Below are 7,132 nucleotides of genomic sequence, written 5' to 3'. Positions count from 1 at the left end.
TATGCTGTGCTGGTTATGCACTAGCCACATACACCAAGGGTGGCGGGTTCATATTAAAAATATTCTGGTTTTTTCTACCTTGAAATTTGATTAGACATTCCTAATAATTTTTTTTAATACTGGCTGGTTATCTATAGCACAGTGGTTATGCTGTGCTAGTTAGCACCAGCCACATACACCAAGGGTGGTGGGTTCAAACCCGGCCTGGGCCAGCAAAACAACAATGACAACTGCAACAAAAAGTTGCCAGGCATTGAGGCGGGTGCCTGTGGTCTCAGCTACTTGGGAGGCCGAGGCAAGTGAATCGCTGAAGCCCAAGAGTATGAGGTTTCTGTGAGCTGTAATGCCAGGGCACCCTACCAAGGGCAACATGGTAAGACTCTGTCTCAAAAAAAAATATTTTTGAATACCATTTTCATCATTATTGTTATAACCATGTCTTTATTCTCCTTAAGTTTGTTTTTTTATTAAATCTTCTATTAAATTCTGGTGGCAAACTTCCTGGTAATTAATCACCATTCATTTCTAAAATAAAATCTTTATCATCATGTGTTAATTTTTTGATGAATTAAAAGGTTATTTTTTAAATATTTAACTTATATTTTTTACTTATATGTTAAATGTAAGATTGATCCATATTTTCTCTACATAAGGGATATAAAATGTCATATTTGGTATCATATACATGTATATCTGTGCATTGCATATGTCTCTGTATATATAATATTGTTTTATTCAAAGTATTTTTCTTATATTTTTTTCCCTACTGGACTTATACAGAATTAAAAGTGGTATACTGGGGGGGCAGAGGCAAGATGGCTGACTAGATCCAGCTTTCCACAGAGGCTCCCATTTAGAAGGAGAGCTAAAGGACAGAAGTTTAGCAAATAAGCTGATGGTTTGGAGCTGAGCCAAGATAGAAGGTTGAAGAACGCACATCAACCCTGCTGAGATAAAGTGTAACCCTAAGGACACAAATAATAGGTAAAAAATCCATTGCCAAGCGGATGGGAGTCCCCTCCCCTATGAGAATGATCGCAGTATACTTTCTACAAACAAGTGAGCAGAGTTCAAACGTCCTCCTATTTTATCCCGTGGGAGAAACCCTCTAAAAACCTGACCTCCTTCCCCACTAGGGTGCCATGGCACTGTCCCGCCAGGCATAAAGCTGTATAAAACTGTATATATTCTTTACCTGCAATTCTGAACTCCCAGCACTCCCCACCACTCTCACCCCATGGTTTGGAAGCCTGTCCCCCATGGAGTCCAGATTCTTGGGCATTTTCTTGAAAGGTGCGGACAGGGCATGAGCTGTTGCAGGTCTGTGCTGATTCTGTGGCATGAGGGTAAAGAGAAGATGGTGGACTGAAGGAACCATATGGGAGAGAGAGGCAGTGCCCCTTAGCACAGAGCAACAGAGGCAACAGTGGAAACAATAGGGCTTACACCCCTGGGGGTATTTTGGAGAGATACTCCCTGCCTCTCTGGGCAACCAGAGAAGGCCAGGCATCATCTCCAGTGGCAGCCACCCAAGTAAAAGATCTGGGACAGAAATGCAGACCCTGTGAGTAAAGGGTATGCCTGAGGCAGTACCTGCCTGTGTGGGGTGCAACGGGGATGGAGAATAGAAGATAAGCATGCAGAGATGGCATACTCCCAGAACGGGGCTGAGCCAGGATGGCTTTAGTGAGCCTAAGAAGCACCTGGCCCCAGGGACATAGCTAAGAAAAAAGGATGCAGGGAGAAGTTGGAACTGAGAGCTGAGTGTGAGCTCAATCTTCCCCCGCCCCAACACAGACTGCAGTGAAGACAGACACACCAGCTTGGGGCAGCAGCACAGACCAGGGCTGAGTCCCAGTTTCTGTGAACTCAAACAGGGCCTGGTCCACAAGGAAATATAGCCAGGACAGAATCAAATTCTGCAAAAATATAAGTGTCAGCAACATCAATCAGGAGGGGCTGGAACTGAGTGAACTGCCCCAGCTTCCATTAACCACTTGAGGTTGTCAGGCCTCGGCTCCCCCTGGCAGATGGTGGCAGAGTGTGAAGGCCTGGCCAAGAAGACATAGATCTCCCTGTGACTCAGGCAAGTGCAAACCCTTGGAGCATCTGTTCATTGGAGGGAACTGGGTCAAAGCCCTGGGGGTTACCAGTGATTGGGTGTGACAGAGGTACAAAGTGAGGAAGAAGGCATCAACCTTCCCAGACTAATTCATTTGCTGGAGGGGTCCATGTGACTCCACAGAGCACCAGAACAAGTCATACTCAAGCTGTCAGCAGACCCCTGCTATCTAGTAGCTGGAGACATTTTGAATTCTCCCACTTGAGACTGGGTGCTGACTTGGACAATTGATTTGGATCTCTTAAACTAGACCAATCACCCAAGGACTATCCAAAGTGGTACCCTGGGGTGTGGTTGTGGGAAGGTTTTATTTTTCTTTTCCAGTTGTTGTCCATGGGAGGCGGAGTGACTTAATTGCTGGTATTTCTCCACAGCTAAGACTTCAACCCAGAGTAACTGATTCACTAGGGTAGGACAAAGCTGGCTGAAAACAAGAGCCACTTAGCCCCACCACACCAAGCAAGTCCCCAGTGTCTCAGGCCATAGCACTGTACGGGTCCTTTGCAAAGCTATAGGGGAAAAGGTACAGACATCAGTCCCAACACTTGGGCAAAGGCCTGGTTAATCATGACTCCAGGAACCCTCCAACACAACTTCACCTTATCTGCTCATCTAGCCAAATGGTATAAAATAATCATAGGGTGGAATCAGTGGAAAATCTCCAGTAGCATGAATTAATAGAGTCGATCAACTCCCCCAAGGAACAAAATGGTGGATACAACTGAAGATCCCATTCATAAATAAATGGCTGAGATGTCAGAAATCAAACTCAGAATTTGGATTGCAAATAAGATTAATAGAATGGAGGTAAAGTTGGAATTAGAAATCCAAGGAGCATTTCAAAAGTTGTCTCAAGAATTCAATGAATTCAAAGACAAAATCACCAAAGATTTTGACACATTGAGACAAGAATTTGCAGGCCTCAAAGATCCGAGAAATACAGTAGAATTGCTCAGTAACAGAATGGAGCAAGCAGAAGAAAGGATTTCTGACATTTGAAGACAATGCTCCCAAACACTCAAAGAGGAAGAGAAATGGAGAGAGCAAAAATGGATCATTCTCTCAGAGAGCTCTGGGATAATTTGAAGAAAACTAATATTCACCTTATAGGAATTCCTGAAGGCAACAAGGTTGCTTCACAAGGCACAGATACTCTACTTCTTGCGATAATGAAGGAGAACTTCCCAGACATGCCAAGAGATTCTGAAATTCAGAAATCAGTTTCAGAAATCCAGAATGACTCAACCCAAATAAGACATCTCCTAGGCACATCATAACTAAAATCACTAAAGTTAATATGAAGGAGAAAATTCTGAAAGCAGCCAGATGTAAAAAAAAAAAAAAAAAACCTACAAGAGTGAGAATATTAGAATTAGAATGACTGCATATCTCTCTGCTGAAAGCTTTCAAGCTAGAAGAGGGTGGTCATCCACTTTTACTCTCCTAAAACAAAACAACTTTCAACCCAGGATCCTGTATCCAGTGAAACTGAGTTTTATTTATGAAAGAGAAATTAAATACTCTAATGACATTCACATGTTGAAGAAATTTTCCATAACTAAATCAGCTCTCCAGGATTTTCTCAGATCTACGATCCACCTAAAAGTATACTCACTCAGAAAGTTTTCATCAAATTCCATCTTACACAGTGGCAAATGAATTAAAAATGTCCACTGGACTTTCAAAAAACTTGATACCCAAAATTCTACCAGGCTTATCAATATTCTCAATTAATGTGGGTGGCTTAAATTGACCTCTAAAGTGGGATAGGTTGGCTGACTGTATACAAAAACTCAGACCAGATATCTGCTGCATTCAAGAATCTCATCTCACCTTAAAAGATAAAAATAGACTCAGGTGAAGGGGTTGTAATCTATGTTTCAGGCAAATGGAAAGCAGAAAAAAGCAGGTGTTATAATTTTATTCACAGATACAATAGGCTTTAAACCAACAAAAGTAAGGAAAAGCAAAGATGGTCACTTCATATTTGTTAAGGGTAACATGCAACATGATAAGATTTCAATTATTAAAATTTATGCACATAACCAGAATGCACCTCAATTTATAAGAGAAACTCCAAAAGACTTGAGGAACTTGATTTCCTCCAGCTCCATAATTGAAATTTCAACACTCCTTTGCCAGTGTTGGACAGATCCTCTAATAAGAAGCTAAGAAAAGAAATTTTAGACTTAAACTTACCCATTCAACAATTGGATTTAACAGACATGTACAGAACATTTCATCCTAACAAAACTGCATACACATTCTTCTCATCAGCCCACGGAACACACTCCAAAATTGATCACATCGTAGGTCACAAGCCTAACCTCAGCAAATTTGAAAGAATATAAACTTTTCCTTGCATCTTCTCAAACCATCATGGAATAAAAATTGAACTCAGTAACAGGAATCTGCATACTCATACAAAAACATGAAAAGTAAATAATCTTATGCTGAATGATAGCTGGGTCAGAGATGAGATTAAGAAGGAAATTACCAAATTTTTGGAACAAAACAATAATGAAGACACAAATTATCAGAACCTCTGAAATACCGCAAAGGCAGTCCTAAGAGGGAAATTTATAGCATTGCAAGCCTTCCTCAAGAGAATGGAAGGAGAAGAAGTTAACAACTTAATGGGACATCTCAAGCAACTGGAAAAGAAAGAACATTCCAATCCCAAACCCAGCAGAAGAAAAGAAATAAAATTAGAGCAAAAGTAAATGAAATAGAAAACAAAAGGAATATACAACAGATCAATAAATCAAAAAGTTGGTTTTTTGAAAAGGTCAATAAAATAAACCTTTGGCCAACCTAACCAGAAAAAAAAAGACTACAATCTCTAATTTCATCAATCAGAAATTGTAAAGATTAAATAACAACAGATCCCTCAGAAATTCAAAATATCCTTAATGAATACTACAAGAAAATTTATTCTCAGAAATATGAAAATCTGAAGGAAATTGACCAATACTTGGAAGCATGCCACCTTTCAAGACTTAGCCAGAATCAAGTGGAAATGTTGAACAGGCCTATATCAAGTTCTGAAATAGCATCAACAATACAAAATCTCCCTAATAAGAAAAGCCTGAGACCAGATGACTTCACATCTACCAAACCTTTAAAGAGGAACTAGTACCTATATTACTCAAGCTTTTCCAAGATATAGAAAAAGAAAGAATACTACCCAACGCATTTGATGGAGCAAACACCATCTTGATCCCCAAACCAGGAAAAGACCCAACAATAAAAGAAAATGATAGACCAGTATCACTAACGAATACTGATGCAAAAATATTCAACAAGATCCTAACAAACAGAATCCAGCAATACATCAAACAAATTATATACCATGACCAAGTGGATTTATCCCAGGGTCTCAAGGCTGGTTCAATATCCATAAATCTATAAATATAATTCATCATATAAACAAATTAAAACACAAAAACCATATTATTCTCTCAATTGATGCAGAAAAAGCTTTTGATAATATCCAGGATCCCTTCATGATCAGAAACCTTAAGAAAATGGGATAGATGGGGCATTTCTTGAACTGATACAGGCCATCTACAGTAAACCTATAGCCAATATCGTACTGAATGGAGTTAAACTGAAATAATTTCTACTCAGATCAGGAACCAGGCAAGGTTGTCCACTGTACCCATTGCTTTTTAACATTGTAATGGAAGTCTTGGCCATCACAATTAGTGGAGAAAAGGCAATCAAAGGTATCCATAAAGGATCAGAAGAGACTTCCACTCTTCACAGATGATACGATTGTATATCTGGAAAACACCAGGGATTCTACTAGAAAACTCTTAGAAGTGATCAAGGAACACAGCAGCATCTCAGGTTACAAATCAACACTCATAAATCGGTAGCCTTTATATATACCAACAATAGTTAAGCTGAAAAACAGTTAAGAACTCTGTTCTGTTCACAGTAGTGCAACAAAGGATGAAATATTTGGGTGTTTACCTAACGAAGGACGTGAAAGATCTCTATAAAGAGAACTATGAAACTCTAAGAAAAGAAATAGCTGAAAACATTAACAAGTGGAAAAACATGCCATGCTCATGGCTGGGAAGAATCAACATTGTTAAAATGTCCATACTACTCAAAGCAATGTACAATTCTAATGCAATCCCTATTAAAGCTCCACTGTCATACTTTAAAGATCTCAAAAAAATAATACTTCATTTTATATGGAATCATAAAAATCCTCAAGTAGCCAGAACATTACTCAGAAATAAAAATAAAGCAGGAGGAATCACACTACCAGATCTCAGATTATACTATAAATCAACAGTGATCAAAACTGCATGGTACTAGCACAAAAACAGAGATGTAGGCGTATGGAACAGAATAGAGAACCAAGAAGTTAACCCAGCTACTTACCATTATTTGATCTTTGACAAGCCAATTAAAAACATTTAGTGGGGAAAAGATTCCCTATTTAACAAATGGTGCTGGGTGAACTGGCTGGCAACCTGTAGAAGACTGAAACTGGATCCACACCTTTCACCATCAACTAAGATAGACTCTCACTGGATTAAAGATTTAAACTTAAGACATAAAACTATAAAAATACTAGAGGAAACTGCAGGGAAAACTCTTGAATAAATCAGCCTGGGCCAATATTATGAGGAGGACACCCCAAGCAATTGAAGCAACATCAAAAATACACTACTGAGACCTGATCAAACTGAAAAGCTTATGCACAGCCAAGAACACAATAAGTAAAGCAAGCAGACAGCCATCAGAATGGGAGGAGATATTTGCAGGTTATGTCTCTGACAAAGGTTTAATAACCAGAATTCACAGAGAACTCAAACATATTAGCAAGAAAAGAACAACTGATCCCATCTTGGGGTAGGCAAGGGACTTGAAGAGAAACTTCTCTGAAGAAGACAGGCACATGGCCTACAGATACATGAAAAAATGCTCATCATCCTTAATCATCAGAGAAATGCAAATCAAAACTACTCTGAGATATCATCCAACTCCAGT

This window comes from Otolemur garnettii, unplaced genomic scaffold (assembly GCF_000181295.1).
Source record: "Otolemur garnettii isolate 467f Iridium unplaced genomic scaffold, OtoGar3 scaffold00002, whole genome shotgun sequence".
Lineage (NCBI taxonomy): Eukaryota > Metazoa > Chordata > Mammalia > Primates > Galagidae > Otolemur > Otolemur garnettii.
The sequence above is the reverse complement of the archived record's forward strand: the minus strand, read 5'-3'. Positions refer to the sequence as shown.